A 14,314-nucleotide genomic window follows, 5' to 3' on the forward strand; every position below is an offset into this window, starting at 1 on the left:
CTATTTTATCTGTTCCCTTATTCTAGGGCAGAAAGAAAAGTCAAATTCAGCAGTGAAAATCCTTTTTCTCAATGTGTGGAATTGCATTTGTTCCAGGGATTTTGTTTTATATCTCGATGTGTAAAGATCTCATTTTTCTCAGGAATTGATTTCATTTAAAAAAAAGTTTTCACTCTGGGAGATCTTTTGCTAACGTCATTCCAGAAACTTTTCAGTAGTACTGAGGATGTGTTTTCCGTGCTAGGCCAAACACTTGGGTAGCCTGTGACTCACCAAGCAATATTTAGTTCTTTCACTACAAAAGTGTCAATTTGGAGTAATTTTCTTCTTAATTTAGTCCAGTTTTGTCTTTTGTTTTTAAACATTTGTCTCCTACATTCTTCTTAGTGGCTTTTTGTATATTTAGTTCATTTCCACGAACATGACTCTTAACAACTTTTATGTTTTGATGAAAGGAAACATTTGGTTTCCTTGGTTAGTTTATTGCAGCGTAGAAACCTCTGTGGACCAAATAGTGCATACTAGAGTGGGAAAGAATGGGAGTGTTGCCTCTGTCAATTGCATGGATGTTTTCTTCCATGTTGTAGAGGTGTGCAAGATACAATTTCTTATCACCAGTGTGCCTTTTCAAAAGTAGCTACAATATGCATTTCACTACTATTTGATTTTGTGGCAGTCACAACTTTAATGTCATAGTGTCTTGTAATCAGATTTTGGTTTCAGTGTTTAGAGGTGTTTGGTGCAGAATATGTCTAATCTACTGCAGAAAATTTACTGTCTTATTAAAGAGCTGACCTTCCAGTCAGGATTCAAGTCATTTGAAAGAAATTCAGGCAGAATGTAAAGGAGGAAAAATTTTCCAAACCAAATGTGACAATTCTCCACATCAAAGGGCTGTATGCTATCATGTTGTCTGAGCAGAAATTGATTATTTTTAAAATGTTCCAGTGAGTTGCTATTTACCCATTATTTGTTGGCTTATGATTAACTAGTGTTTGTCGCTGCTCATTATTTGTACATGTGTAAGCATCCATGCTTCTGAACCTTGCCATTTTAAAAGTTTAAAAAAAACCTCTCCCTTCTGATTCTGATCTGCTGAGAATTGATTTACTTGGATTGTTTTTGGAGCTCAAGTCTAAAACCTGGGATGATTTCTGTTGGTCCAGCAATTCTTTTCATACTTTCTAGATATTTTCTGAAATGTATTGATAGTTTTAAAAAGTGCTCTGCACAGTGTATGAAATGACGCCAGTGCTTATTTGCTTGTGAAGTACTTTGGGATATCCTGAAATTGTGAATGTTGTTCCATAACTGAAAGTTGTGTTTTCTGATATTGCAGTTTTTTCCCCCTACACTGATTATGCATTTTAGTAGCTAGATATTGTACATACCATGCAACTTCAATTAGTAATAAAAATTGTTGTTTAGTTCCAGTGTGTTACATTTCTTCATGTTAAATATAATTTAGAATTTCCTTCTAGTTGATCCTTTCTCACTTACTTTCTTAACTGGGAAATGGGACAGCTTGGACAATCTTTTCTATTGAGTGCTTAGGTCTTTCTACTTTAGATACTTTTTTTATGATCACTTTAAATTATAGTGCAGGATAGACTTTGATATATAGCTGGATGACATCAAATTTGTGTTTAAGTTAATGAGTATTCTTTGTTTTGTATTGACAATTGTAACAGTTTTCAAAGAATCTAAGTGAAAACTAAAAAAAGATTAGATAGGAAAAGCTTTAAAATGTAAGTCAATTTATGATTCGATTAATTCTTCTCAAAAGCAGTTCATTTTAATGTTGGGTGACAGGGAAAATGCTTTTACCTACACAATTACTTGGAGCTTGGGGCTTAGCTTGAAAATTTCATTTGACTGCAAGTGGTAATGGGCTGTGTGCATCTGAAACAGATCATGCCCAGAGTTTCACATTGCCTGTGAGCTGTCGTATCTCAGAAAAAACATTTTATTATGTGATAGTTAGTTTGCAAAGCACTCCCATACTCAAATGCCTTCTGAGAGATTGTGCGTGGAACAGGTGCTTTATTTGGTAGACAGGTTTTTTTTAACTCTGTTCTTGTGCAAGTACAGCATTCTGACTATTTTTAAATGTGAGAAATTGCAAAGGTGTGTGGCAGAGTAACAAAAATAAAGTGGCTTTCAACTTTTAAATAATTTAAATCAATAAAAATTCTGATACGACTTTTCTTTGGAATTTATTTAAAGCTAATGCATCTGAACTCCTAATCTACCTCTGAGCAATGCTGTGGGAATTCTAATTATATTTAATGTTTTATGTGGAATTCAAAAAATTCCAAACACTCTTATTCTATATTATAAATATTTTACATGAATTTAATCAAAATGCAAAAATCAAACCGTGCACGTTGATACTTTCACATTAGAGATGTTGAAAATCAAATTAGAAAAATGTAATCTCATACTTTATGAAAATGGAATGTGCTACATATGTCATAGTTCTCAATACACCTGTTTAAAGGTTGTAGAACTTGAAGGGAGGGGAACGGGTAAGCTCAAGTGGTTCAAATGATGATCCAACAAGTTGGACCAGAGGGTCTGTTTCCTGGGAGGGTTCATAGGGGCTTACTCTATGACTGAATAAGTTTGAATTAAAGACTAAAGTGGAAAAGTTTTTACAGTAACAAGTAATTTTGGAATTGGTTTTGGCAATGAGGATGAATAAACTTCTGTGCATGTTATTTGAACTAACATTTTAGCAGGAGAAGCGAACAAGAGAAAGCAGTGATGAAGGTGGAGAATCTTGAATTTTTGTAGATTGCAGGGATAAGTAGATGTCAATTCACAGGCATGTACAAGGGCAATATCTCAACAATTAATTTTGGTAATACAGAGAAGTGAGAAGGGATGAAGATTATAAGAACAATCCTCCTCTGTTCATTTCAGCTTTGTCTGTCTTGGGTAAGCCAGTCCATTTAGAACAGTGGAACCATAGAAATGATATAGCCCATCTTGTCCATGTAGACCTGAAGAGACACAGATGCCCTTTCTAATCCCATGTTCCTGCACATGGCCCAATGCCCTATGGTTTACAGCCCTTTAAGGTGCAGGTCCAGCTACTTTTAAAAAGAGTTTAGTGTTTCTGCCTTCACTAGTGCAGCAAATTTCAGACACTGACAGCCATCTGCATTTTTTTTTATAAAAAGCGGGTTTCTTCACGTCCCCTCTAATCTTTCTGCCACTTAGCTTGCATCTATGACCTCTGCTTTTGAACTCTCTGCCAAGGAAAGAGGTTCCTCATGTCTACTCTATCTCAAACCTTCTCAATTTTGTAAACCTCAATCAAGACCCCCCTCAGCCTTCTGTGTTCCAAAGGAAACAACCCCAACCTGTCCAATCTCTCCTCATAGCTACAATTCTCCAGCTCTGGCAGCATTCTAGTAAATCTTTTCTGCAATCTCTCCAGAGCAATTATATTCTTCCTATAATGTGGCGACCAGAATTGTACACAATACTCCACCTGTGGTCTTACCAGTGTCTTAGACAGTTTCATCATTATATCCCTACTTTTGTATTTCCCACCTCTGCCAATGAAGGAAACATTCTTTATAACTTTATCTACATGTATTGCCATCTTTTAGGGACCTGTGCATTTGCCTGCCAAGATATCTCACTTCATCTACTTCTCTCTGCATATTACCACTTATTGTGTATTTCCTTTTACTGTGTGACCTCCAGCAACACTTTAGTTGACACGTTTGGGTTGAGCTGGATCTGCCCATTCCTCCAACCCATGTATATCATTTTGGAGCTTACAGCTATCCTTTAGGCTATTTACTACACAACCAATATTTATATAATCTGCAAACTTCCCATTTGTTTCCCCTGACATTCAGGTTCAAATCATTAATGTAGAAAACAGAATGGACCCCAACACTAAGCCCTGTGGGATACCACTTGAAATAGATTTTGGTTCACAAGGCAGTCATCACTTGTTACTAAACCAACTTTGAGATTTACTTTGACACATTTATTCCATGAGCTTTTACTTTTTTTTTTGACTAGTCTGCCACAAGGACTTGTCAAGTACCTTACTAAAATCCATGTAGATTAAATCCACTGCACTACCCTCATTGATCCTCTTTGTCACTTGTTACAAGACTTGAATCAAATTTGTCAGGCATGGCCTTCCCTTAATGAAGTCATACTGAGTGACTTCAGTAACAGTTTACTAAGTGACAGTTTACTTGATCTCTCAGGATTGATTCTAACAATTTGCCTGCCACTGACTTAAGACTAACTGGCTTATAATTTTTTGGCATTTCCTTTGTACCCTCTTTTAAACAACAGAACCACATTTACCTTCTTCTAGTCCTCTAGCACCTCACCTGCTATTTCCTCCCTGATCACCTTTTGGCATGCTAGGGAACAGTCCATCTGGTCCTGGTGACTTATCCACATTTAAGGATTTCAACTTCTCTACCACTTTCCCTCCCATTACAAGTATTTTGTTAAATATTTCACACACCTTTCACATTCAGATTTCCTCTTGGGTTACTATAGCCATATCCTGCTTTGTTTTTGTGAATGCAGAGGCAAAACACTCATTTAAAATTCATCCCATATCCTGTGCTTCTATGCACACTTTCCCTTCTTTATCTCTGATGGCTCCCACTTTTTCCTTAACTGTCCTTTTTGCTCTTTATATGCTGATAAAACATTTTTGGGTTTTCCTTCATGTTGCTTGCTAGTAATTTTTTCCATGCCGTGTCTTGTGAGTACCCGATTTCAATTTTTTAATGTGATCCGTATACCTTTTATATTCTGGGCTATCTGCATTGTTGTTTCTTTTGTGGCTATCATAAGCTTGCACTTTTTTTGTTTAATCTTCCGCTCTATATTTCTAGACAAGCATGGGAACCTAGATTCGGCAGTACCATTTACATTTTTGTAGGGGAAATGTCTGCTTTGTGCCCTTTAAATAAAACTCACTTTTTAGTGTCTCCCACTGATTTATTAAGGATTTATCCTTTAGTTGTCCAATGCAATCAACCTCAGCAAACTAAACTGTAATTACCTGAGAGTTATCTCATACTGAATATGATGGGTGCAAAGAGAGCAGTCTGGGCAAGAAACATCTTTGTTTTCTCCTTTCAAGACGACAGAAGAGCAGAATAAATACCAGTTTCAGCCCTAGTTTCTGCTTGCCGTGAGGATCATAGCAAAGAAAGTTGTAGTCATTTCTGTGCTGCAAGAAAATGAGACAATAAACAAAATCAGTCAAACAGAGATGAAAGAAACAGCTTTTCAGGTGTCCTGCTAATCTGTTGAACTTTGATTTGCTCGGGCTTTTTGATGCCATACATAGTCAAATACTGCTTTGGTGTGAAGGCTGTCTAATTTTGGATTTGGAGACGCCAGTATTGGACTGGAGTGTATAAAGTTAAAAATCACACAACACCAGGTTATAGTTCAACAGGTTTATTTGGAAGCAGTGGCTTTCAAAGCCGTGCTCCTTCATGTGGTTGTGGAGAATAGAATTGGAAGACAGAATTTATAGCAAAAGTTTACAGTGTGATGTAACTGAAATTATTTATTGAAAAAGACCTGGATTATTTAAGTCTCATCCTTGAGAATGACCATGTTGGTTTCAGTTCTTTCTTACATAAATTGCAGAACTTTTTAAAAAAAAAAGTTACATTCTCAAGTGAACTTTAACAATTGGTGTCATGTCAGCCCAGATGAGGCTGTGCCTTAATGGTCAGACTTATTTGAATTTAAAACACAGATTTGCAAATTGTTACATGGGTTCATGCAGCTTTTGAGCAAAGTAAAATGTAATTCTGCAAGTAAAAATTCACCGCACCAACTTGTGTGTGTGGGTGGGCGTGGGGGGTGGTAGCAAGTTGTGTGTGTGAGAGAGTGTGACTGCATTAGAGTCTAAAGGGGTATAAGTCTGTCAGAGGGTGTATGTGGGAGTATGTGTGAGCATATGAAAGGGTCTGCTCCAGTGTGTGTGTGTATGGGGTCACCTGTACTGTGACATGAACCCAATGTCCTCTATCTCTCTCTCTCTCTCTCTCTCTCTCTCTCTCTCTCTCTCTCTCTCTCTCTCTCTCTCTCTCTCTCTCTCTCTCTCTCTCTCTCTCTTCTCCCCCCCCCACCCCCCATATGCTCACTCTCCCTCTCATATGCTCACTCATACACCATTACACTCTCATACATGCGCACTCTCTCTCACACTCATAAACACCTCCCCCCCCCCCCCCCCCCCCCCCCCCAACTCCCCAAACACAACAACGAACGCGTGCACACGCAAGCTGGTGTGGTGAATTTTTACTTGCAGAATTACATTTTACTTTGCTCAAAAGCTGCATGAACCCATGTAACAATCTGCAAATCTGTGTTTTAATTTAGAATAAGTCTGACCATCGAGCACAGCCTCATAGGGAAGCTCACCTCTTCAGTGTGTTATCTGGGCTGACATGACACCAATTGTTAAAGTTCACTTGAGAATGTAACTAACTTTTTAAAAAAAAAATTCTGCGATTTATGTATGAAAGAACTGAAACCAGCATGGTCATTCTAAAGGATGAGAGATTTAACAAATGATATAGGTCTTTTTCAATATATAATTTCAGTTACATCACATTGTAAATTTTTGCTATAAATTTTGTCTCTTCCAATCTTATACTCCACAACCACCTGATGAAGGAGCACTGCTTTGAAAGCTAGTGCTTCCAACTAGACCTGTTGGACTGTAACCTGGTGTTGTGATTTAAAACGTTACCCTCATTTGGAGTTAAACTCTTTTGTAGATGATTGGACCAAGATTGTACCGAGGTTGGGAGCTCTGATGATCAGTAATCATGTTACTGCTGAGCAAATGCATTTGACAAGGTTCTCCGTGGGAGACTGATTAGCAAGGTTAGATCTCATGGAATGCAGGGAGAACTAGCCATTTGGATACAGAAGTGGCTCAAAGATAGAAGACAGGGTGGTGGTGGAGGGTTGTTTTTCAGACTGGAGGCCTATGACCAGTGGAGTGCCACAAGGATCGGTGCTGGGTCCTCTACTTTTCGTCATTTACATAAATGATCTGATTTGAGCATAAGACGTATAGTTAATAAGTTTGCAGATGACCCCAAAATTGGAGATGTAGTGGACAGTGACGAAGGTTACCTCAAATTACAACGGAATCTTGACCAGATGGGCCAATGGGCTGAGATGCAGCAGATGGAATTTAGATAAATGTGAGATGCTGCATTTTGGAAAAACAAATCTTAGCAGGGCTTCTACACTTAATGGTAAGGTCCTAGGGAGTGTTGCTGAACAAAGAGACCTTGGAGCGAAGGTTCATAGCTCCTTGAAAGTGGAGTCGCAGGTAGATAGGATCGTGAAGATGATGTTTGGTATGCTTTCATTTATTGGTCAGAGTATTGAGTACAGGAGTTGGGATGTCATGTTGCAGCTGTACAAGACATTGGTTAGACCACATTTTGATTATTGCGTGCAGTTGTGGTTTCCTTCCTATTGGAAGGATGTTGTGAAACTTGAGAGGGTTCAAAAAACATCTAATAAGGATGTTGCCAGGGTTGGAGGATTTGAGCTTTAGGAAGAGATTGAATAGGCTGGAGCTGTTTTTCCTGAGCATCGGAGGCTGAGGGGTGACCTTATAGAGGTTTACAAAATCAGAGGGGCATGGATAGGATAAATAGACAAAGTCTTTTCCCTGGGGTGGGTGAGTCCAGAATTAGAGGGCATAGGTTTAGGGTGAGAGGGGAAAGATATGAGACCTAAGGGCAACATTTTCATGCAGAGGGTGGTATATGTATGGAATGAGCTGCCAGAGGAAGTGGTGGAGGCTAATACAATTGCACCATTTGAAAGCCATCTTGATGGGTATATGAATAAGAAGGGTTTGGATGGATATGGGCTAGGTGCTGGCAAGTGGGACTAGATTGGGTTGGGATAGCTGGTCGGCATGGATGAGTTGGATCGAACCTGTACATGTCAATGACTCTAAATGCCACCTACTAGCACTGATGGACCCTTGCATCAGATTGCTGATAATCAAAAGCAGTCTGGGAAACAACTGGTGTTGGATCTAACTTGTTATTATGGACTGCGTATTGCTTTTTAGGTAATTTTTCTCATTGATTAGGTGTCAATATTGGAACTGTACTGGGATAGTTCGCCTATAGGCATGGCTAATTCTGCAGTACACACCTTCAGTGAATATAGTCAAAGCCTTAGAGTATCCAGTGTTTTCATCAGTTTCTTGATATTAAGTGGAATAAAATCACTTGGCTTATGATTGGCATTAGTGATGCTGGGGATCTCGAGAGGAAGCTGAGTTTGATCATACACTCAGCACTTCTGGCTGAAGATGGATGCAAATGCTTTCGCACAGATGTGCAGGTCTGCTGCACCTTTGAGATGGTATGTTTGTGGAACGCCATTTCTCCTATTCAGTTGTCGACTGCCATCAATGAATGGATGTGACAGGACTACATAGTTTGCATCTGATCCATTGATTGTGGGATTGCTTAGCCTCATCTGTCAATCATTGAATCTGTTATCTCGCGTGTAAGTAGCCCTGAGTTGTGCCTTCACTAGGTTGACATCTCATTTTTATGTAAGCCTGTTGCATCTGAAATGCTGTCATCACTGAACCAATGTTGGTCCCCTGTCTTGATAGCATTGTGACAGCATGTGGAAGATACCAAGCTTTGAATTTACACATTACAGTTAAATACAGTTCTGACAATGCACAGATTTGGTTTGCTAGACATGTTTGAAATTATCCCATTTCTCCAGTGTTACAGAACACAATGGAGGGCATCTTCATTGTGTTTGTGTTTACTCAGATTGATCTTCGTCATGGAGGAGTACTGATTCATTAGTTAAGAGGTTGATGGGGATAAGGTGTTGGTGGTATTCTTTCCCAGTGTTTGAAATGGTAACATGAGACATGGGTCTTAGAGGGTTAAAAGTTGATAACTCCTAGAACAACACAGACTGGTGGTTCTGTTGTGCCATTCATCCCAAGGGATAATGATGGTTGTGTCTGACACATGTCTGTAACATGTGATTCTGAAAGTGTGATTGTTAAGCTGTTGTTTGACTAATTTGTGCAGCTCTCCCAATTTTGGCACAAGCCTCCAAGTGTAACCTTTTAAAGGCATCTGGATGGGTATATGAATAGGATGGGTTTGGAGGGATGTGGGCCGGGTGCTGGTAGATGGGACTAGATTGGTTTGGGATATCTGGTTGGCTTGGATGTGTTGGACCGAAGGGTCTGTTTCCGTGCTGTACATCTGACTCTAAATGCCACTTGGTAACACTGGACCCTTGTGATTCTGAAAGTGTGACTGTTAGGCTGTTGTTTGACTAATCTGTGCAGCTCTCCCAATTTTGGCACAAGCCTCCAAGTGTTAGTAAGGATGACTTTGCAGGGTTGACAGCTGGATTTACTCATGTTGTCTCTGGTGCATACATCTATGTTGGATGGTCCATCAGATTTCATTTCTTTCTTTAGGCTTCGTGGTTCTTTGGATATTTCTGAATGGCTTATGAGGATATTTCAGAGAAATTGAGAGTAAACCATGTGGGTCTGAAGTCACAGAGGTGGTACTAGAAATTGGTGGCAGGTTTTGATGCCTAAAGGGAGTCCATTAACAAATCAGATTGTTAACATTGTTTTATGGTCTCCTTTAGACTCCCTTTTCATGCTCAATTTATTCAGTTCAAATTTCCCCATTTTGCCATGATGGCATTTCCAGTTTATGTCCTAGACCATTTGTGTGGGTCTCCAAATGATTAGTATAGTGACGTTGCCACTGCGTTATCAGCTCTCCGAACTCCTGAACTTTATTCTGTTCCTTTGTAGAGTTGTTTTCGGCACTGGCTGTGTATTGCCTTGGGAATTTAATGCTCAAATGTAAACTACATTTTGGTGCAAGAATTTGCAGCTATCAATGTCTCAGGATATCCTACAGGACTTTACTTCAGTAACTGTACTTCAATAGCAATAATGTTTTAGAATATAGCATTTTTTTTATGCACAGCAAACCTAAACTAAATTCATGTGCTTGATGTACAGGAAGGAAATGTGAAAATGTTTTTCAGTTTAAACTTTGCTTTCTGAATCCCTGGTTATTGCATAAGAGATAACCGTGATGCTGATCTAGACCAGTTTATTATTAACTACCCCTGTTAATAAATAAGCCTTATTGCTAGTATGCAAGAGACATTTTTGTTAACTATAGTGCAGGGTTTAGGTTACAAATGAAGGTAACACTTGTTGAATCAGTACAAAAGAATAGCAGGTAAGGGGAAGTATTTTGTACTGCAGGATACTTAGACTAGCTGATTTTCCCATCCAGTTGAAAACAAAAATGTTGCTATGTGAAACAATGTCTTGGCTTGACACCACATTTTAAATTCTTATACTGAATGATTTGGAAAACTTTGTTTTACAGAGCCATTTTTCCAGAGCCTTAGTCGACCGTGGTTTCATTTTAAGCTTGAAAAATTGGCATCAGGTTGGTAGGTTAATCTAATCTTACCAATTTTCTTTGCTTTTCTTAGTTCAGTGTTTGTTTTCAAGTTTAGTGACTATAAGACTTTTTCCCAGTCAACAGCAGTGAATAGTTCATTGGCTAATAATTGTGTTTTTCAATTAAGCATTAAACTAATACACCATTGTTATTAAACTTTGCGCATTGTATTAAAATAAGCTTAATATTGTCACATCCTTGAATGAGTTGGCATAATACAGTGGGTATCAACTGTTCCTGTCCAATAAAATGCATTGTCTGGTCATGGGTTGTTTTGAGTCTTCGTGTCTGACCTTTAGATAAGTTAGCAATGTTGGGCAGATGCTAATTCTATAAGTGAACTAACTTGAATTGGGAGGAAAACTGGCCCGTAATAAAATATACTTTTGCCTTCAACTTTGAAGAAATTTTAAAAAGAACTCAATCCAGCACTTGCTAGCCTCCAAAGGAACAAACAATTTCATCAATCTGCATCTTCAAATGATCTTAATACTGAACTTCGCATGATCACTATATTCGACCTAAAGTCAGTCAAGTTGCCAACATTCAACAACTCTTCTATTTCACTGGAAATCAAATTGCTTAGTTTATCTTCCCACAGAGAGGGGGAGGGAATGTTGGAGTGTGTTTATTAATTTATTATGTATTAAGGATAATAAGTACTAGTTTTTAAAATATATTTTAAGTCTGTGTTTCATAGTCATAACATATAGACAGTTGAACATTGCCTATTTAATAAATGTGATTTTTTTTTAAGAAAGACTTAAGAAAAAAGCTGAAGTCATGAGTGGGAAATGGGATCTGTTGTCCCCCATTTATTACCTGGTGGTGATACAGAATGTTGGGGATAGTTGTAAAAGTTGTTTTTCAGGCTGGAAGAAATTATAGTGTAACACTCTGACCACTGCTTTTTTTTCTTTTGAAAATTTGAAGATGGCACAAAACTTAAGTGTTATGAGCTTCCAAAAGGATATAGACAAGCTGGAATGGTGGACACACAAAAGATGATTTAGCACAGAAATGTGAACTGGCCTATAAAGGAGAGACATTATAAATTGAAGGGCAATTGTAAAGCAAGTTTGGAACCGGAGAAGTTTGTACATGCGCAGATTGTTGAAGTTGACAGCTCACATTGAGATAATTAATAAGGTATATGAGAGTGGGAAGATCCTGGGCTTTTAAGAACTGACTTGTAGATTACAATAAAAAGGATTTTATGATGAACCTTTTTAAAAATCTGTTTGACCTCAGCTAGAGATTTGTCTCCAATTTTGGCACAGCAATTTAGGAAGGGTGTTAAGTCTTTAGAGAAGGTGTAGAAAAGATTTGTGTGTTTACAGGAGCGGAGGATTTCGTTTGAGTTTGGTGGTTGTGCTTCTCAATGCAAAGAAAATTGGGCAAACATTTGCGAGAAGTGTTCAAACTCCAGGGATCTAGATAAAATAGACAAAACCAGATCAATTGGATGGGTGATAGGGATGTCAAAAACCAAAGATTTAAGGTGCTTGGAAAAAGACAGCCGGGGGGAGGCAAACAAAATCGTGCGGATAGGATATGGTATGAGGAAAATGGTGAAGAATCAGTTTTGGCTTTGAGAGTAAATTAGGTTAGCATCTGCAAGTCAAAATTTTTATTGTGCAGTTATAGGCAAAAGGTAGTGGAGCAGAGCTGGTGGACAGAACCAGCTTGGACCTAGTGAACTGAATGTGTCTCCCTCTGCTGTCTAATTGTTCTGGGATCCTAAGGGGTTTGTTTACCGGAGAGCACTCCGTTTACATTAACCAGTATGATAAGTTTGTGAGCTGTTTGTAGTCAGTTGGACATCTTAAGACTTATTCTTTCCATTTGATGCCAACGTTTTGGCTCCGCTTAAATGTATTTAGAATTATTTCTTAAAGTTTTGGCAAGTTTCAGCCTCCTAGAGCATTTTACTGCTCGCTGTGTGATACATCTCTTTGCATGCAGTGAGAGCTTGTTTTTCTCTACTTCCTACTGTTGCCATCCAAGCTGCCACACCTTGCCTACATTCAATTGTGAAGTATTGGTGTTGCATGTTTAACGGCTGTACTTCTCTTTGGTGTGATTTGTTTTAGTATGTTATTGTAACAGTGCAGGGTACTTGAGTTGTGATTTAATATCATAGGTTCAAACAGTTCTTTGAGTGGATTTGTTGAGATAGTGAATGAAATGCTAAGTTGTGTTTTTGCAGCTACAGTACGGGCTTACCGAACAAGATTTTTTCCTTCCTTCGTTTCCCTAATAAAACCTGACGCTCATTGTCGTTGAAAATATTGTTTGGTGTGAATTGTCATTCTTGGAAATCAATGGAAGCATGTTACCTTTCTACAGAAAATTACATGTAAACTTCACGTAAATTGACTTATTTAAAAAGTAAAGCCATGCATAGTTTTTTAATATTAGAATGGACTGTCCTTTGGGACATACGTGTGGAATTTGGTATTACATTTAATTCCTTTTGGAAGAAGCCTCTGGCCAGGACTCCAAATTATTTATTTACTTGTAACAGCAATTTTGTATAAAATCTTGTATATAACTTGCAGTTGAATTTTGGCAGGAATTTGACTGTTGTAGACTATTTTGTTGGCAGATCTCTGACAGTGTAGTGTCCAAGCAGCTCTGACGACTTTAACCGTCCTCCAGGACTGTTGGACAGCCTTTTCTCGTTGCTAACGTTAACTATTTATGTGAAATTCATACATATCATGCTTTGTGCGGCAGACAGATTCATTAAACTTAATGAGTATATTTTAAAGTATTTCTACTTTCTATGCTGAATAACTCTTTAAACTTGTGTTCTCAACCTGACCAAATACAATTTTTTGGTATTGACTGAAATCCTCTTTCATATCATTACTGGGTGGCTCAGTGGTCAGCACTGCTGCCTTGCAGCACCAGGGCCCCAGGTTTAATTTAATCTTTGGATGACTGCGGAGTTTGCACATTCTCCCCATGTCAGCATGGGTTTCCTCCAGGTTCTCTGGTTTCCTCCCACAGTTTAAAGATATGCAGGTTGGGTGGACTGGCCATGCTAAATCATCTATAGTGCCCATGGAAATACACAGTTACAAGGATAGGGATGTGGGGGTGGATCTGGCTGGGAAGGACTTCAGACGGTCTGTGTGGACTTGATGGGCTGAATGGCCTGCTTCCACACAGTAGGTACTCTACGGCTGTACTGAACTTTGAGAGTCGTGTAGCTCATTAGGATCGATTATTGCACTTTTGCATTGGCGGGAAAGCAGTTTTCAAGAGTTGTGATGGGGAAAGAACACTGGATCCTGGTTGGAAAGCTAATGTCTGAAGTCAGACAATGTGATACTGGTGGTTTCTCCTGGCCAGGACAGGGTGGTGTATTGTAATGCCACCCTGTCCCAAAGCTGCTTTTAAAATTAACGAGCCTGTTAATTGTATTCACCAACTTTGAGAGAAACTTGGTCAGGCTCATGTTTCCCTGATGCACAAAAGAATAACCTAATCCAATTTCTGTGTGATGGAAATAAAAATTGAAAGTTACTGGAAATGTACAGGTCTAGCAATATCTATGAAGAGAGCGAGAAACAGTTGGTATTTCAACATCTTTTGTCAACAATTGTTGACAACGTGGAAGAGTCACCCACGTTGAGAGTTTCCAGCCTTTCCTCTTTTTTTAGAAAAAGAAGGCATGTGAATGAGGTACATTTTGGAGCACGTCATGGTTAGGGCTTTAACTTCTGTCCCTCAACTAATTGCCACAATTAACAAATATCTGAAAT

At 38.6% G+C, this 14,314-nt stretch overlaps 1 protein-coding gene across 10 annotated transcripts in view; it reads left to right on the forward strand.

Annotated features, from left to right (window-relative positions):
- The window catches only part of sgms1b (sphingomyelin synthase 1b), a 185,629-nt gene that overhangs the window by 122,169 nt on the left and 49,146 nt on the right, over positions 1-14,314 (forward strand). For 4 of the 10 annotated variants that reach the window (XM_072557846.1, XM_072557847.1, XM_072557842.1 and 1 more), the window contains one exon: positions 10,464-10,530. The exons of 2 other annotated variants lie outside the window; for them this stretch is intronic. The gene's annotated coding sequence lies outside the window, so the exon portion shown is untranslated. Of the gene's footprint in view, positions 1-10,272; positions 10,311-10,463; positions 10,531-14,314 lie in introns of those variants that run through there. 4 more of the 10 variants (XM_072557848.1, XM_072557843.1, XM_072557850.1 and 1 more) reach the window with 3 other exon arrangements.

This window comes from Chiloscyllium punctatum, chromosome 38 (assembly GCF_047496795.1).
Source record: "Chiloscyllium punctatum isolate Juve2018m chromosome 38, sChiPun1.3, whole genome shotgun sequence".
NCBI classification, from domain to species: Eukaryota; Metazoa; Chordata; class Chondrichthyes; order Orectolobiformes; family Hemiscylliidae; genus Chiloscyllium; species Chiloscyllium punctatum.